This window comes from Giraffa tippelskirchi, chromosome 8, assembly GCF_054371585.1.
Source record: "Giraffa tippelskirchi isolate mGirTip1 chromosome 8, T2T-mGirTip1v1.2.pri, whole genome shotgun sequence".
Taxonomy (NCBI): Eukaryota; Metazoa; Chordata; class Mammalia; order Artiodactyla; family Giraffidae; genus Giraffa; species Giraffa tippelskirchi.
Window position 1 is genome coordinate 11,478,597 of NC_137282.1, and position 18,078 is coordinate 11,496,674.

Here is an 18,078-nt window from a genome sequence, read left to right on the forward strand (position 1 = left end):
CATTCCCAACACACATCTTCTATGAGGGTTGGCCGTCATGGCCATGTGCCTGCTATTCTGTCTGTCTTGATCATGTCTCACAAGCCCTGTTTGGAGGCTTGGTAAGAGGTTTGCTTCGGATAAACTGCTGGAGGGATTTCAAAGAGATTTTGAACAGCACGGTGGGGCGAGGGTGCTGGTAGAGACCTGTAGTTTATTGGGAAATCAGAGGGATTTTTAGTAACAGGAAAGACGTGCCCCCACTGCTGATGGCATTTTTCCGAACTTGTGAAAATACCTCGTGAAGATTACAGGTACAGCACACCTGGCAGCTTTTGAAGGTCTTTGAGAACTAATATATGGGTATTTCTGCTGCCAAGAGGTAGTGTGGCTTATGACTCAGCGGCTGATGACAGAAGCAGAGGAGGTTGGCAGGCAGTGGGTGAAGGGCTCAGGCGTGCATGTGACATGGTGACTGCGTGTCAAGGGCCACCAGTCTCACTCCCAGGACCTGTGTGAGTGACAGATGAGGAGTGAGCATATTTATCCCCTTGTAGGGTGATGGAGAAGGAGGGAGAAGGGTGAAGGGGGCTTTCTAGAAGCTGGAGCAAGCAGGTACCTGTTGCATTCAATGACAGAACTGAAGGAAGGGCCTGACCTGGAATATATTGGAGACCCTGAGTGGGGCGGGGGAGACAGTCCTACCCACAGGGAGTTCACCATCAGGTAGAGGGTGACAAGTACAAAGGCAGCTAAATTCAAGGTGGACCATGTTTAGACCACACAGCGGAGTTATAACAAAGTGCAGTGGGAATGCCAGGGAATCGGGGCAGCAGAGAGCCTCTGAGATGGTCCAGAGGGATGGGCAGGGGGTGGGATGGAAATGAGGGGTGTTCCAGGTGGAACAGCATGAGGGGGTGCTCGGGCAGGATGCATAAGGTGTTCAGAAAATGACTCACCTGGTGCGTAGGTAGTTGGAGGACATCATGCCTGGAAAAATTGGACTGACTTAGCGAATGGAAGCCTTAATGACCTGCAGAGGAAACTATACTTAAATGGGTAGATACTGGCAGTCTTGAAAAATCTTGAGCGGAAAGTGACATGATCCAGCTTTCAGATTTTCAAGCAGTTGAGTTTGGATGGACGGGAGGAAGAAGTCAGATGGACCTAGGTTCTGGTCGCGCTCTGCCACTTAATAGCGGCGTTACGTGCTTTGACAAATGACTCAAACACACTAAGCCTTAGTTTGCTTATCTTTAAAATGGGGAGAATGACACAGGATGCAGTGAGATAATCCACATAAAGCATTTGCTGGTAAAGCATGTATTAGTTACGACTGCTGCCACCACTGTTGTCAGAGAGATGAGTTACTTTTTTTTGGCTGCATCGGGTCTTAGTTGCAGCACGCGGGCCCCTTTCTAGCTGTGGCAGGCTCAGTTCCCCCAGGGCTTGTGGGATCTTAGTTCCTCAACGAGGAATTGAACCCATGTTCCCTGCATTTGAAGGCAAATTCTTAACCAGTGAGCCACCAGGAAGTCCCAGAGGCAAGTTACTTAAATGGTTATTTTGAATGTCTAGCTGGAGAAAGGGAGTGAACTAGGGTGGGGGATTGTAAAGGAAGGAAAAATAGCAGAGATACTATAGAAATAGAACCTATAGGCTTAAGTCGGTTGGATGTCAACTCTGAGTGACTAGAGATACAGACAGAGAGAGAAAGAGAAGTCGTGTCCGATTCTTTGCAACCCCGTGGACTGTAGCCCACCAGGCTCCTCCATCCCTGGGATTTTCCAGGCAAGAGTACTAGAGTGGGTTGCCATTCCCTTCTCCAGGGGATCTTCCCGACCCAGGGATTGAACCCAGGTCTCCCGAATTGCAGGCAGACGCTTTACTGTCTGAGCCACCAGGGAAGCCTCAGAGACACAGACTCACAGAGGTGAGTCAGGATGGGAGGTTTGTGAGGAGCAGGTAGAAATTGGGGTCAGCCACAGCAATGGGGAGCCATGAGGAGGGGTGGGTGAGGTTTGCATTTACAGTCAACCCAAAAGTATTTTTTTTTCACTTTCTTTAACAAACTCTTTTGCAGCCCGGGAATGGAGGGTGGAGAAACTGAATAGTAAGCATCTCGAGCCTGGGCTCCTGTAAACAGAAAAGGAATGTCCAGGGTCCAAGCATAAGGAGTGAGGGGGCGGGGGGAAAGGGTCCTTGAAGCTTCTGGCTGTGCGTCCAGACTGGGAGAGGAAGCTGAGGGTGCAGTGGTGGAGGGCGGAGCCGGGGTGGGGGTGAGGGTGCGGGGGGCGGGGGGCAGTGCTGGAAGTCTTGGTCAGGAGAAGTCCTTCTCCTCTGAACAGGAGGGAGGGAGTTGGAGAGGGGGAGGGGGCTGTTAGGAGGCGATGTGAAGAAGGAAGGAACGGTGCCCTGTTTTAAAAAATCAGCTTAACTGAGGTATCACTTATATTCGGTAAAATGCACTGATCATAAGTGTAGAGTTCGGTGTGTTTTGATAAATATAGGATTATCCCACGTAACTACCCCCTCAGTTAAAAAGACATGAAACATTTTCATCATCTCCAAACCTTGCCTCGTACCCCCTTTGCAGTCCACTGGACTCGGGCCACGGCGGATCTACTTGGTGTCGCTGTAGGTTAGTTTTGCCTACTCTAGAATTTCTCGTAATGGAATTGTCTGGTGAATGTGTATCCCTTCGCTTGGTGATGGTCATTTGGGTTGTTCACACTTTGGACTGTTACTACTAAAACTGCTGTGAACGTCCATGCATGTTATGTTCATTTACTGTGGGCATGAAGTTTTCCCTGGTCTGTTCATATACCATGTACATGTTCACATACTACGTACTCTGGGCGTTAGGTTTCCCCTGGGCTGCCCCGGTTTTTAGTTTGGCTCTGTGTCTTACCAACTGTTGCCTGTTGGCTGTCCCTCCCTGCTGCTCTGTAATATTTATTGGTAATGAACATCTAAGACTCCAGAGGTCCTTGGGAATATCAGATGTGAATGTCTGCAAAGCTCTCAGAACCCTGGCTGGACATAGTTCAATGAACCGTGCATGGGAGCTCTGGGTACCTTTTCCAGGGAAGCACCACGTGGTAAGGGGCTTGTTTCATGGCCACACTTGGAATGCCTTAGGACCCAGAAGTAGGAAATCCACTCGTCTTGATGGGTATCGGGTCCCTGCTTGGTTGAGTCAGGCCCTCCCCATGATTACCCCTCCCGAGATTGGTGATGGCAGACCATGGCCCCCACTGTCTGAAACTCTAAGGGAAAATCTCTCTCCATGCTTTGTAAACTATAAGGTATCTCATAAATGTAAAGTGTTACTGCTGGTTATTGAATGACAATGCCCCTCTTGTCCTCAGAAAAGACTGGACTGTATATAAAAGGTTTGCACAAAAGTTTAAAACAAACTACCCCAAACCCTGCTCCCACTGACTGAGAGCTTTTCCCCTTTCGAAAGCTTTGCTATGAGTGTGTGTGTGTGTGTGTGTGTGTGTCTTGAGAGCCCCTCCCCCAGTCTGCAAATGCTCCTCGGGGAGTGGGGAGGGCCTGGAGTTTCTGGCTGTCCTTGGAAAGTTGATTTAATAAGGGTTCCAGGAAAACCAGCCTCCCTCCTTCTCCCCCTCTCCTTTCCCTTCTCTGGTTTGGGATCTTAAAGAGGCTGAGCTGGTTTCAGACCAGGCTTTGTGGGGGAGTGGTAGGGGCAGACCGAAGCGGGGTCATGGGCCAAGGAGTAAGAATGCCCCTTTAAAAAGATAAGCACTGGCTTGAAAGACACTTTGAGCTTGAAGAGGTTTGTTTCTGTGTATTTTTCTCTCTTTTAGAATAAGACTTGGAGAAAAGCAAGTGGACGAATCCAAAACCGCTTGCAAGACCACTTGTCATGTAGTTGGGGGTGGGGGTCCTGCCCCCTTTTCAAAGCAATAACCTGGGCTAAAACCCCCAGACCCCATGGTGGAGGGTATAACATGAGACTCTCAAAATACTTGCCTACATGCTCAGAAACCTGCAACTAATAAACGATTTAATGGCTGGGGTTTTACAACTCCTCCCACCTACCCAGATTTGAAGGAGTCTGGTGGCCGGTTGAAGGGGGAGAGGTTACCCTTAATGGAAAAGCCGCACGTTTCCATTTCTGGCTGCAAGCCCCCTGGAAGCCGGGCACCACAAAGCGAGGCTTTGTCTTTGTGTGCTGCAGAAACCTGGGCCCGTGGGGGAGGCAGCGAGTCGTGCCGGAGACATCACCCCAGCTTCAAGTCCAGTCCCGGGCCCTGGCCGCCCCAGGCAACTCCCCACGGGCTCCCCCAGCTCTCCTGGGCCCAAAGCGGTATGCATTTCAACCTGGCTGCAGGAGGCAGCCCCAAATTGGTACCAGAGGGCATCTCACTGCCGGCCTCCTACAGGCCGTGGCCCCGCTGGCTGCAGCCGATAGGCGTGGCCAGAGGACTGGTGTCCGCTGGGCCAGTGTGTCCGATGGGTGTCCCACCCCATTCCCCACATCAGACCGTTTTGCAAAAAGAACCTGTTTACTTCAGATTCACACAGGGTGGGGGGCATTGAAGGGAAGCTTCTTCTCCCCGGTGCTGGAAGGCGGGTAGCATTCTGTGGAGCAGAGGGCGATGCAGGGTGAGCCACTGGCAAACAAGGCTGGAGGATCTCGGGACCTGGGAATCTGCGGGGCGCTGGGCTACCCCCGCTTCCCCAGATGATCTGCTGTCCCCCGCCCAGGAAGGGTGGCTCCTGTACCCCAAGAAGGGTACGTGGGCAAGTGTTCCACAGCAGGGCTTTTCAGAGGGTGGGGGTCGGGAGATGCTGTGAGGGAGGCGAGGAGGGCTCACGTGTTCGCCTGACCACACCAGGCAGAGCCACCCCAGGGCCGTGCTCTTGGCTCTGGCTCCCGCATTGCTGCACCATTAGCTTCACTGATTTTCCACTCCGGCTCTGCCGGCCAGCTCCCCGCCGAAGCCAGGGAGGAGGAATTTCTCAGGGAAGAACAAATGGCTGTCCAGAGCCCTGGCCCTGGGTGGGGGGAAGGGAGGGAGCCCACACCAAGAAGCAGGCCGGGCTGCTGTCCCCCCAGCTTCTGTGACCACCCCCTCTGGCGTCGAGGGGGTGGGCAGGGACCGGAGGGAGAGAGAGGGCCAGGGATGCCCCTGGGGAGATGGGCCAGCAGGGCCCGGCCCGTGAGTGATGGCTTGTGTCTGGGGCGGTGATGGACGGCCTTGGGAGAAGTGGGTTCCGGGGAGTCATGCTCCGGGAGGGCGAGGTCCGAGGTCAGAGAGCCTGACCCGCCTGACCGGCAGCTGCGCCCTGTTTTCGCAGGGCCTCGGTCCTCGGGGGCCACTGGGGCCTCCAGCTCACCCTGTGGACGCCACCTTTGCCTCTTGCCTCCCGAAAGCCTGGCAGCATGACAGCTGTTTCCCTGCTGACCGGGAAAGTCCAGCTGCTTCTGGCACTGCCGATCTCCCAGATTCAGCTGCCCGGGCCTCCCTGTTTGTCCTGGAGAGAAGGCACCTCCACGCACTTCCCTTCACTCTGCCCACCCTCTCCCCAACCTGCGTGCCCCCCCCCCAAGTGATTCGGCTGCAAGCCAACTGCTCAACCTGCGCTCTTAAGGCTGGGAGGAAGTCCCAGACTGTTTCCTCTTAGGAGAAACTGCCTGGACCTTGGGCTGCTCCTGAACTTGAGGGCTTGCTCCAGTTCACAGTTGGTGATGGCCAAGTGGGGCGGGGGGACGATGGCCCGATGCCCCCAGGGCGGGCTGGTCGTGGCTCCTACCCTGAGCCCGCCTTCCTGTTCTCGGTTCACACTGACCCTCGTTGCCCCCCTTGCCAAACGAGGTGCCCCCTGCCTTCATTTAAAGGCTTTTCTCTCTACAAACGGGAAAGCTCAGGACGGGGCTGTGTCCAGTCAGTTCCACGCACTGAGAACCATTGCCTGGGTGGAGCTGGAAACTCAGTGCTCCTTCCCGAGCCCACATGTTGTGTCGGGGCCAAGCCTCCTGGGACGGGTTGTGTAAAAAAAGGAGGTGAGTGTTGGCGTGAATGCGGTTGTGTTTACTGGGCCCTGGTGTATAGGCGTGTTGAGCCTCAAGTGGGTGAGAGGGTCAAGGAGTTCGGTGAAGACTGGACATTAGTGGTCATGAGTTTGGGCAGGGAAAGAGATTAAAAACCATCAGTGCTAAAGCTTCACATACTTGATCAACAACGAAAGTTGAACTTAAGCCTTTATCCCTTCCTCTGTGTTGCCAGGGTTAAAAACTAGCCTCTGGCTAACGGTCTCTTCACCATTTGTTTACTGATCTTATTTTCTTTCTCCTTCCCTTCCCCTGTCCCTCCTTCCTTTCTTCCCTCTCTCCCATCCATCCATCCATCTGGCCAAACAAGGCTTCCCTTTTCCTTGTCTCATACAGCGTGCACATGCATATATTACCACTGTTTATCCGGGTCCCTTAGCTGGAAATGTTCATCCCTAGCCTTTCCTGCTTTCACTCTGTCATTTCTACTCTTAGCTTAAGGTGTAGCTTAAGGGCCATCTCCCTATTGAAGCCCTCCTCTGTTTTTAAATAAATCACTTTTTCCCTCCCTCTCCTTTTTGTGTAGCTTTCAATCTAGCACTGATTTTCCTCTGCCTTACAGTATTTAATATATGGCTGTTTCCTCCATCAGAGCAACGTTCTGTGCAATCAGAAAGCATGTTTTTATTGCTCTTTTAAAACAGGGATATTTGGGGGACTTGCTTGGTGGTCGAGTGGTTAGGATTTTGCCTTCCAATGCAGGGGATGGGTGTTTGATCCCTGGTCTGGGAGCTAAGATCCCGTACGCCACGCAGCCAAAACACCAAAACATAAAACAGACTCAATATTGTAACAGATTCAAAAAAACTTTAAAAATGATCCGAATCAAAAAAAAAAAGTATTTCATTATAGAAAATTTAGAAAATATAGGCTTGTAAAGAGAAAAAATTATATGCCTACCATCCAAAAATAATCACTGTTAACAATGAATCTATTTCTTTAGTTTTTTTTCTACATTTATACATGACTTTTCAAACAGGTAATTTATACATTATATACTAGTTTGTAACATAAGCAGGTACTTATTGCCTTGCAGAGATGTTTTCATCATGCTTAAGTAACTACATAGAAGTATAGATGTACAAGATTTATTTATTTATGCAGTCCTCATTACTGGGCATTTAAGTTATTTTCAATAGTTTGCACTTAAGTGAACATACTTTCACAAATAAATTTGTCCATGTATCCAAAGATAGTTACATTCTAAAAGGTGTGATTACATAGTACCAATCTGCCCCAGAAAGGTAATACCAGTTAAGATCTTTAAAAATTGTAATTAATAAATACTGTTTATTACATTTTCACATTCTGCATCCTTTACATATTTTTACCTCTACACCAGTCCCTTGGCCATAGGTTTTATTGCCATAATCAGATGAGGAAACTGAGGTTCGAGGAGTTAAGTAATTTATCGAAAGTCATCTAGTTGATGGGCCTAGAGAAGGGAATAGCAGCCCACTCCAGTATTCTTGCATGGAGAACCCCATGGACAGAAGAGCCTGGCGGGGCTACAGTCCACAGTCTCAATGAGTCAGACACTACTGAGCTACTAACACACACACACACACGGCTGATGGGAGGCGAAAGTGGAATTCAGGCTCAGGTAGGTCTGACTCCAGTAAATTTTTTTACAGTGTCTTATACTATGTCTCTCTATCAAATTGGGTTTCTCCTCAAAATTCAAGCAGACCAGCGTTATAATTTAAATGTTGCTAGGTCGGTCCCTTTTGTCTCACAGGAAGTAGGCTTCACCTTCCTTTCTGGGGTGGTACATACATGTGCGTGATTGGGGTAAGGCTGGAGATGCTTGCCTTGTGCCATTTCTTGTGGGACATTCTTCTGCTCTTGACTGTGAGGCTGTGCATTGCTCATAGGCCTGTGAGCCGCCCCAGTCAAAGTGGTTCCCTAGCCTAGAATAATCAATAGAACAAAAATAGCCTTTCCCAGTGTAGCTGAGACCTCCGACTTGGTGAAGGTCTGGAATCAGAGGTCTCTAAAAGTGTCAGAGTCCACACCTGAGTCTTCCTTGTTGGTCACACTTGTTCTAGAATATAGTATATTGTCTGGACATGTAAACCACCTGGATTGCTTCTAAAATGGTCCAATGATGTCTGATAGATGAAAATAAACATGGCTAGAAGGCTCTACAGGCCTGAGCACTAGTATCCTTTTGAGGCTACCAGTACTTGTGTGTGTGTGTGTGTGTGCGTGCTGAGTCGCTTCAGTCATGGCTGGCTCTTTGCGACCCCGTGGACTGTAGCCCGCCAGGCTCCTCTGTGATTCCCCAGGCAAGAATACTGGAGTGGGTTGCTATGCCTTCCTCCAGGGGATCTTCCTGACGCAGGAATCGAACCCATGTTTCTTATGTCTCTTGCATTGGCATGCAGGGTTTTTTACTACCACTACTATGTGGAAAGCCCCCACCAGTATCTATATGTATATATAGTTAAAACATGAAGAAATGCAAAAAAAAATCCACAAGGTGATAGGGTCTTGAAATTTTGTTTTTCTTAGTGTTTATATTTAGCAAAGTAATATTTTTAAAAATACATATATTATAATGTATTTGGACTAGTCACAAAATACTTAATTGAAAGGATTGTCAACATATATATTAATTTGTGGTATTCTGTCTGAAGTGTGCCCCAAGAATAGAACACAGATTTATTGTAAGTTATTTGGTAAATATTTTCTCCCAGTTCTTTTTTTTTTTTCTTAAGGGTTATATTTTTCATTAGTCCAAACATAGGAAATATCCATCCATATTAAGTACTTTATTTTTTAACTTTATTTATGTATTTATTTTTGGCTGCACTGGGTCTTCTTGCTACCCTTGCTCTAGTTGCAGTGAGCAGGGGCTACTCTTTAGTTGCGATGTGAGGGCTTCTCATTGCAGTGGCTTGTCTTGTGCAGACACGGGCTCGAGCTCAAGGGCTTCAGTAGTTACGGCGCACAGGCTTAGTTGCTCCTTGGCATGCAGGACCTTCCTGCACCAGACATCAAACCCATGTCCCCTGCATTGACAGGCGGATTCTTAACCACTACACCACAAGGGAAGCCCCTGTATCAGTTCTGTCAGTAACTGTCTATATGACCTTTGAGGGAAAAGCCTGAAAGCCTTGGAGGCCCCTCTGGATTGGAGGCCCAGGACAAATGGCATCCCTGCCCCAGCCTCGCCATGGGTCAGGCCCAGCCCCAGCCAGTGTCACTGTGACTCCACGTAGGAAAATACAATAAGTGACTCACTGAAGAAGAGTCATCTAAAGACAACCTCAAATAAGGACATAAAACCCAGGTTATGAGGACATCGGAAGCCACAGGAGAAGACCTCTTCCCTAAAGTGAAAGGACAAGCTGACCACCGTTGGTGGGCGGTGACATGTGTGCACACACGTATCAGGAAGGCAGAGGTTTTGCTCTATTTTTTGTTCACTCCAGCACCTTAGTGTCTGATAGGTATTAGGCACTCAGTTAATACTTTCTGAATAAATGAATGCATGCATGAACGCACAGGGAAGTAACCATCCATTTTCTTTTTTAAAAAAGATACTTGCAACTGATAAGAACCTTCTGTAAAGCACAGGGAACTCTACTCAATACTCTGTAATGACCTAAATGGGAAAAGAATCTAAAAAAGAGTGAGTGTGTGTGTGTGTGTGTGTGTGTGTGTGTGTGTGTGTGTGTGTATGGGCTTCCTGACCAGACGGTAAAGAATCTACCTGCAATGTGGGAAACCCGGGTTTGACCCCTGGGTCCAGAAGATCCTCTAGAGAAGGGAATGGCTACCCACTCCAGTATTCTTGCCTGGAGAATTCCATGGACAAAGGAGCCTGGCCAGCTATAGTCCATGGGATCGCAAAGAGTCGGACACAACTGAGCGATTAACACCGCTACTACTACCTGTGTATATAGATAACGATTCATTTTTCTGTACAACAGATACTAACACTACATTGTAAATCAACTATACTCCACTAGGACTTCCTTGGTGGTCCAGTGGCTAAGACTCCAAGCTCCCCTCAATGCAGGGGGCCTAGGTTCAATCCTTAGTCAAGGAACTAGATCCCACATGCTGCAAGGAAGATCAAAGATCTTGAGTGCAACAACTAAGACCCGGCACAGTCAGATAAATTAATTAATACTGAAAAACAAAATCTAGGCCCCCCCCCATTCCATACTCCCAATTTTTTTTACAAAGGAACTAGAGGGGAAAATACCGACAATTTCCAGTTTTAAAAATGGGGAAGATAGGAATGAAATCCTTTCCAATGAAAAGGTGTGGCAAATAGGTGAGAATAGTTACTGCCACCCCATATTGAGCCCTTTATGTCACCTAATGCAGTGGTTCTCAGATCTTCCCTGCAGGGACATCACCCAGTGGACTTGTTAAAAACCCATGCCTCAGTCCACCCCCTGGAGCTCTGGAGCCTGCAGTGGGGCCCCTGCCAGGTGGTTCTAACAAGTTCCCCAAAGATGTGGATTCTGCTGGTCTGAGGATCACACTTTGAGAATCTCTGATCTCTCTTAATTCTCACTCACTTCAAAAAGTCTACAAGGTAGATGTTTAGGAAACATTTAGGAAGCTGACTCAGAGAAGTCAGATGAACACTCCCCAAGGTTAAACAGCTAAAATAAATGGAGGACCTGGAGTTGACTTGGGTCTATTTAATATAGGCGCCTATGACTCTAACCTCTGTACTGGGAGGCAAGGAGGTTAAAGAGGGCTGAGTCTGAATGCTGGAGGGTACTGGAGGGAGGAAGACCAGGAGTAGAAGGTTATCTAAAAGCCTGTCTGGAGGGAAGGAAACCCTTTTCCAGGAACGCCCTCCTGCTTTGCTTAGGGCTTGAAGTCAGTTATCACTGCCGTTGGAATGTCATCAGCTCTCCCATCATCCGACCTTTTGAGTTCGGAAATGTCTGCCCCTTGATTATCCAACTTCAGGGTTTACTTTAGGGATTAAGGTTTGTTTCCCTTTGGTTTTAGGAATTAGCTTTTAAACCTTAAAGAGTCAGGTTCCTTGACTAACCTACTGAACGAAATTCTCCCTTTGGCATCCAAAACTTTAGTCCATGTTATTTGCTCTCTGAAGCTTCTCTTAATGCCTGAAAGGTACACTTGGAAGAGGCATTTATTTTATAATGTTAGTTGTTCACCACTACCCGCTGACTACCAGTCCATTTTTTAAATTTATTTGCCTAGCTCAGTTCAGTCGCTCAGTCGTGTCCAACTCTTTGCGACCCCATAAGCTGCAGCATGCCAGGCCTCCCTGTCCAACACTAACTCCCAGAGTCCACCCAAATTTATGTCCATTGAGTCGGTGATGCCATCCAACCATCTCATCCTCTGTCGTCCCCTTCTTCTCCTGCCCTCAATCTTTCCCAGCATCAGGGTCTTTTCAAATGAGTCAGCTCTTCCCATCAGGTGGCCAAAGTATTGGACTTTCAGCTTCAACATCAGACCTTCAATGAACACCCAGGACTGATCTCCTTTAGGATGGGCTGGTTGGATCTCCTTGCAGTCCAAGGGACTCTCAAGAGTCTTCTCCAACACCACAGTTCAAAAGCATCAATTCTTCTGCGCTCAGCTTTCTTTATAGTCCAACTCTCACATCCATACATGACTACTGGAAAAACCATACCCCTGTCTAGACGGACCTTTGTCAGCAAAGTAATGTCTCTGCTTTTTAATATGCTGTCTAGGTTGGTGCCTAGATAGTGAGCATCAAAAAAAAAAGATAAATCCTTCTAGAATACCTGGGATCCTAGCTTATTCAGTCATAGTCTCTGGGCTATCCCGCACCCTCAGTTCTGAGATTTTTTTCTGGAACATCTCAGGCCAGAGGGAAAAGATGAAGAGAGATATGTATTGAAGGTGCTGGTGGCCATGACTCTGTGGCCAAAATGGAATCCCCTGTTCTTTTTCTTTTTTTTATTTTTTAAATATTGACTCTATTTTCTATGCTTTACATTACATGCTTATGGTGCTTAGTTACTCAGTGACCAACTCTTTGCCACCCCACGGACTGTAGCCCACCCAGCTCCTCTGTCCATGGAATTCTCCAGACAAGAATACTGAAGTGGGTTGCCATTTCCTTCTCCAGGGGATATTCCCGACTGAGGGATCAAGTCCGTATCTCCTGTGTCTCCTGCATTGCAAGCAGATTCTTTTTTTTTTTTTTGTCATTTCTGAATGGAAAAATCTTTTTTTTTTTTTTGCATTTTTTAAATTAATTAATTTATTTTAGTTGGGGGCTAATTACTTTACACTATTGTAGTGGTTTTTGCCATACATTGACATGAATCAGCCATGGGTTTACATGTGTTCTTTCTCTGCTGAGTCATTGGGGGGAGGGTGGGGGGAAGCTCTGTACATTACATTCTTGTGTCTTATCTGTTTCATTTTGGCCACATGCTTCTTCCTTTTCTTTTTTTCTAATATTGACCATATTTTCTGTGCTGTATATTACATTCTTGTGTCTTATTCTGGCCGCATGACTCAGCTTGTGGGATCTTAATTCCTTGAATGGAAGCACAGAGTCTTAACCACTGGACCACTAGGGAAGGTCCCCCCCCCACCTCTAAGGAAAAGTAACTTGCCCTCTCTTGTCTTCCTTCACCGAAGAGGGAGCGCTATGCTGGTAGGGGCCGAGGGGACACAGTGATTGGTACTCAATTCCCAAGGCCCGGTTGAAACTTAGAATGTTGGTTAGAGCTGTGGGGGCGGGTGGTGGGGGGTTGATTAGAGCTTGTCCAGTCGGCCTTCCTGTCTCAGAGTTGAGGACATGGAGACCGAGAGAGGGACGACTTGGCCTAGGTCATGCAGTCATCCCAGTGACTTCCAGGCCAGTACTCTTTCTGCAACCACCTGGGGCTCAAGCAGAGTTTGGGACTAAGTGGGTTTGACAAGGATTTCAAAGGGGGCTCTCATTTCTTAGGACACCCGGAATGTGAACCTTGCCCACAGTAGGGGGTCTCTCCTGGGAGGCTCATTGTTCTAGATCCCCCAATTCATCTGAGCACAGGAGTCCCCACTGTGGACACTGACCCTCCAGGCAGCCTTTGGTCTTGGTTCTTCTACCTGCTCTGTCTGAGAGCCGTTTAATCTCAGGGAGAAAAATCCCCAAACCGCGCTCTTTCAGTTTCTGAAAACAGTTCTTGTTGTTGTTCAGTCGTGTCCAACTCTGCGACCCCATGGACTGCAGCACTCCAGGCTTCCCTGTCCTGCACTATCTCCCGAGGCTTGCTCAAATTCCTGTCCATCGAGTCGGTGATACAGTCCAACTGCTGCCCTCATCTCTGTCACCCCCATCTCCTACTGCCCTCAATCTTTCCCAGCATCAGGGTCTTTTCCAATGAGTTAACGTTTCGCATCAGGTGGCCAAAGTATTGGAGCTTCCAAGCTTCTGAAAACAGTACTAAATGGTCAACTTTCATGGTGAATGTGAAGGAGAGAGAGAATGAATACATAGTGTGTCCATGGGTCCTCTGGGCCCTCGCTTACCTCCAGTCTGTGGAGAGGCCATTAGTCCCAGATTTTTAGGTTTCACAAGCCAAATCCCCACCTCCCAAAATTTTGGGTTGACAACTTATTTTGCCATGTAAGAACATCTTAAAAAAAACAAAAACCTTAACATTGTCGACTACTGATGCTGTTTATTATGGTAAAATATACCTACTATGAAATTCACCATTTTTAAGTGTACAGTTCTGTGGCATTAAATACGTTCACATTGTTGTACAACCATCACCACCATCTAGCTCCAAAACTTTTCACCTTCCCAGCTGACACTCCACCTGTTAAACCAGCTTTTACACCATTGCCTTTTAAAACTTCAATGGTGGTGCAGTGGTTAAGACTCCTGGGCTCCAAGTTCCCAAATGCAGCAGGCCGTGTGTTCAATTCCTGGTTGGCGAACTAAGATCCCCACACAGTTCTGCCAATAAATAAATAAAGGATGTCTCTCACCTTTATTCTCACAATGTAAAAAATAAGGGGCATTTCTTTAACATGGAAAAAAAAATGTGACTTTATGAAGAGCCCCTTTCCCCACTGCAGTGATCATCCTGCACTGGGTCCAGTGACCCAGACCCACCATCGCAGCCACAGGACTGGCCGGGGAAGGAAGGTGGCCGACCCCAAGGGCACTGATAGCCCTGGTTCGTGTGTTCTGAAGCACCCATCAGGGTCTGGTGGGGAGGGCAAAAGGCAGATGCTGAAACAGCTGTGGCCTCGGCTAATTCAACAGCAAGTTTAGGAAGCCACAGTGTTTCCCTAGCCAGCTGCTGGGGTTTCCTTCCCCAAACCAGAGTGGGGGGAGGGGAGGCCCTGGGAGGGGGCGGGGCGGGGGAGGCGCCTACATTCTTCTCTTCGAGGAACCTGACCGGACTTCTAAGGTCAGAGCCCGGCGGAGGGGAGCTGCCCGGTTACCTCTTCGCCATCGTCCCTCCCCCACTCTTAATGATCTTTCCATTACAGAACCCAGACCAGGAAGTGCCTGACAGGTCACAGCTGCAGACACATGGCTGGGAGGCCTGGGCTCCGGGCCAGTGGTGGGAGGGTCTGAGCTCCCCTCAGAGCAGCGGGACCCCTGCACACTCTCACACACACACATACACACACATACACCTCTTCAGCTAGTCCAGCTTTCCCTGACCGCTTGGGGGGAAGGTGTTCTGTGTTGTCACAGTTGGTGACCAGTGGTACTTTGGCTTTAAGTTTAGGACGTGATTGTATTTAATAAGGGCAGGAGATGTTCCCCACCCGAGTGTCCCGATCCCTACACAAGTGTCCTTCCTGGGCGTGTGGTTCTTTAGGGGAAGTTTTCCATGAATGAACAAGGCTCTCCAGCTTCTTTTCCCAAGATGGGACCACCGAACATGGCTCTAGAAGCTTCCAGGGCCGTGGTGAGGCACAGTCTTAATGCTGCCCAAACAACCAATTTAACTCTAGGATGTGTTGTGTTAATTGCTCAAGTGAGTGAGTGAGTGAAGTTGCTCAGTCGTGTCCGACTCTTTGCGACCCCATGGATTGTAGCCTGCCAGGCTTCTCCGTCCATGGGATTTTCCAGGCAAGAATACTGGAGTGGGTTGCCACTTCCTTCTCCAGGAAATCTTCCCGACCCAGAGATTGAACCTCAGGTCTCCCACATTGTAGGCAGATGCTTTTACCACCTGAGCCACCAGGGAAGATGTTAATTACTCAGTTGTGTCCAACTCTTTGCAACCCCATGGACTGTAGCCGGCCAGGCTCCTCTGTCCATAGATTTCTCCACGCAGGAATACGCGAGTGGGTTGCTGTTCCCTTCTCCAGGGGACCTTCCCGACCCAGAGGTCGAACTCGGGTCTGCTGCACTGCCCCATCACAATGCCAGATTCAAAAGATTTTGCAGGGGACAGTTTAGAGGCAAGAGCATGAACTCTGCAAACCCACAGGCCTGGCTGGGCCAGCCCCCTTCATTTGTTCTCTTCATGGAGGCCGGCTCCTTCTACATACAAGTTTGCTCAGGAAATGTTAATTTACCCTAAACTGTGTCCAAGGGGGGCAGTTGTCACACAGGAGTTTCTGTCTCCACTGCCAGCTGTGTTGTTGGCTTTCTTCCCTAAATCTGCCAAGGCTGATAACTCTGGTGCCAAGTGTGAGCCGATGACAAACTTCTAGGAACCGGGATCTGAGAGACCTTCCTTCCCAGTAGCTGCAGATCGACCTTTGCTCCTGACGCTTCTTCCCGCACGACTTAGGTAAACTTGCCCCGGCCCAGGGCAGCTCTTTCTTCCTGGTAAGGCAGGCGGGAGAGCAGCCAAGGGTACCGGGCATCCTTTGGAGGAAGCGTTTCTGCCTGGAGTGCTTCTGTAAACACTGGGGCAGGAGGAAGAGGGGAGATTTCTCTTAAAAACTACTCCTGGGCACATTCCTTTGTTAATCATGTAATTACAGCCCTCTCCCCAGTCTGGAAGTGTCCTCCTCCTCGTGGTGGGAGGTATGGGGTGGGAGGGGGGAGGTGGGGAACCCAGTCCCTAGGAGGAAAGAAAGTGCATCAGCTAGAACGCCTGACTCAACTTTGATGCTGGGTTACCCATCGCTGCATCTTTGGGGAAGGTCTGCACAAAATACGGGGATTCGCCTGCCTGCCCTGAAACTTAACCGAGGAGCCAATTTTGGGGGGTCTTAGAGTGGGTGCCGGGTCCTGGCTGCGGCTTCGGCCACCGCAGGCAGCTCGGCACTAAATTACAGTGACAAGATGGGATGACAAAAAGCCCCAAGATCTTTTTTTTTTTTTTTTTAATAAAAACAAAACACAACTCCCGGCCCCAAGCCCCTGGGCTGCTGAATGGTGATGGCTTCCTGTCAGGATTAGCTGGGCCGCCTGGGCAAGTGTGCGCTGCCTTTCTCCTCAGGAAATACCTTTGGTAAGCCCGGGTGGGGTCCCCATGGCAACGCGAGAGGGGACCTGCTGACTGAGACCATTCAGCTCCCATTGTGGCCCGGCCCCTTTGTCGGGAGCTGTATTGCTGCCCCTCTGGCCAACGCAGCAGTTTGCACCGTTTTGTCAGGCTGAATGTGGAGTTTTTACATTTTAATGGGCTCTTCTGGCAGCGGCCCATTTGCATGCAAAATGCTCCTTCTTACTTCTTTCCCTTTTTCTATTTCAAAAAAAAAAACCCCTACACTCCAAATCCCCCCGGGTCGGGGGCCCGGTGAATGCGGCTGGATCAGGGTGTCAGGCCCCACTAATTGATTGGTGTCCCCTTGTCCCCTCCCACACATGTCTGTGCACCCCGTCTCGGGGACGCCGCACGTCCAGGGGATCACGCATCCGGACGGCATCCTCCCTGGACCCCCCACTCTTGCAGGATGACCGTTGTCCCCCAGGATTTTGATGAGAACCCCCTCTGACCTGGCCTTGCCAGACTAAAGTAAGTTTTCAGTTCCATTTCAAAGCCAAAATAACGTAATAAAAACCTCGACTGAGGGCTCCCGGGGCCCCGCTGGGCTGTTCTGTCTTCCTTTTAAGTTGCTTTCAAAGCCACCCCGAGTTCCTCCCCCACCCACAATTGCCCCCTCATTTATCTCTGGGGAGTTTGTGCCAAGACTGTAAACATTCCTGGACCACCAGTTCCCCACGTTACTGAAGAACAGGGCCCCTCTTCTAATTTTCTCAACCCAGAAACACAGAATCCAAAGGATTTCCTAGGGATGAAGAAAGAAGCTCCAATCCTTTAGCCACCTGATGCAAAGAGCCAACTCATTGGAAACGACCCTGATGCTGGGAAAGATTGAGGCAAGAGAAGAAAGGGGCAACAGAGGATGAGATGGTTGGAGGGCATCACCGACTCAGTGGACATGAATTCGATTAAACTCCAGGAGATAGTGAAGGACTGGTGAGCTGCAGTCCATGGGTCTCAAAGAGTCGGGCAGGACTGAGTGACTGAACAACAAAAAGGGTTGACAACTGTGGAGAGCCGTCACACCTGGATTTGTCGGGGGCTAGCTGTTCAAGCTCTACACCCTTCCTCTCCGGAGTGGCTATAGAGATGACGCCACACTGACCTCTCGGGGTAAATGAGACATACTTATGGATCAGCCCTCACCCGAGCATTTTGAATGAGGGCACCATAAAGCTGTGAAAATCTGTAAGTCACATTACAAATGAGTTGCGCAACAGAGCTGCAGAAATCTCCAGAGAATGAGTTTTCATGTCTGGGGAAGTGATGGAGAGACAGGAAACCATGGTATTTTAGGAGAAAGCAAAATAAAGGGCAGTGAGGGTATTGGCTTGGCGAGGGGGTAGGGGGAGGCAGGAGAGCTGGGGGGCCAGGACTTGAGAGGCCCCAGGTCCTGGAGGAGGGCATGCAAACAGGGCAACCAGGGGCATGAAGGGACAGGACGCAGAGTGCCTGGGCTAGGGCTGGGACAGTAAGGGTGTGTGATGGGAGAGGAGGGGGAGCTGGCCCAGGGGAGGGGTGGCCAGCCTCTTTGGCTGACATTCTTGATCTTTTCAGTGGATCAGGCAGGGG

The 18,078-nt window shown here is 49.3% G+C and overlaps 1 protein-coding gene across 4 annotated transcripts in view; it reads left to right on the forward strand.

Annotated features, from left to right (window-relative positions):
- Positions 1 to 18,078, forward strand: part of FGFR1 (fibroblast growth factor receptor 1) — a 49,802-nt gene that overhangs the window by 9,756 nt on the left and 21,968 nt on the right. The window lies entirely within an intron of this gene.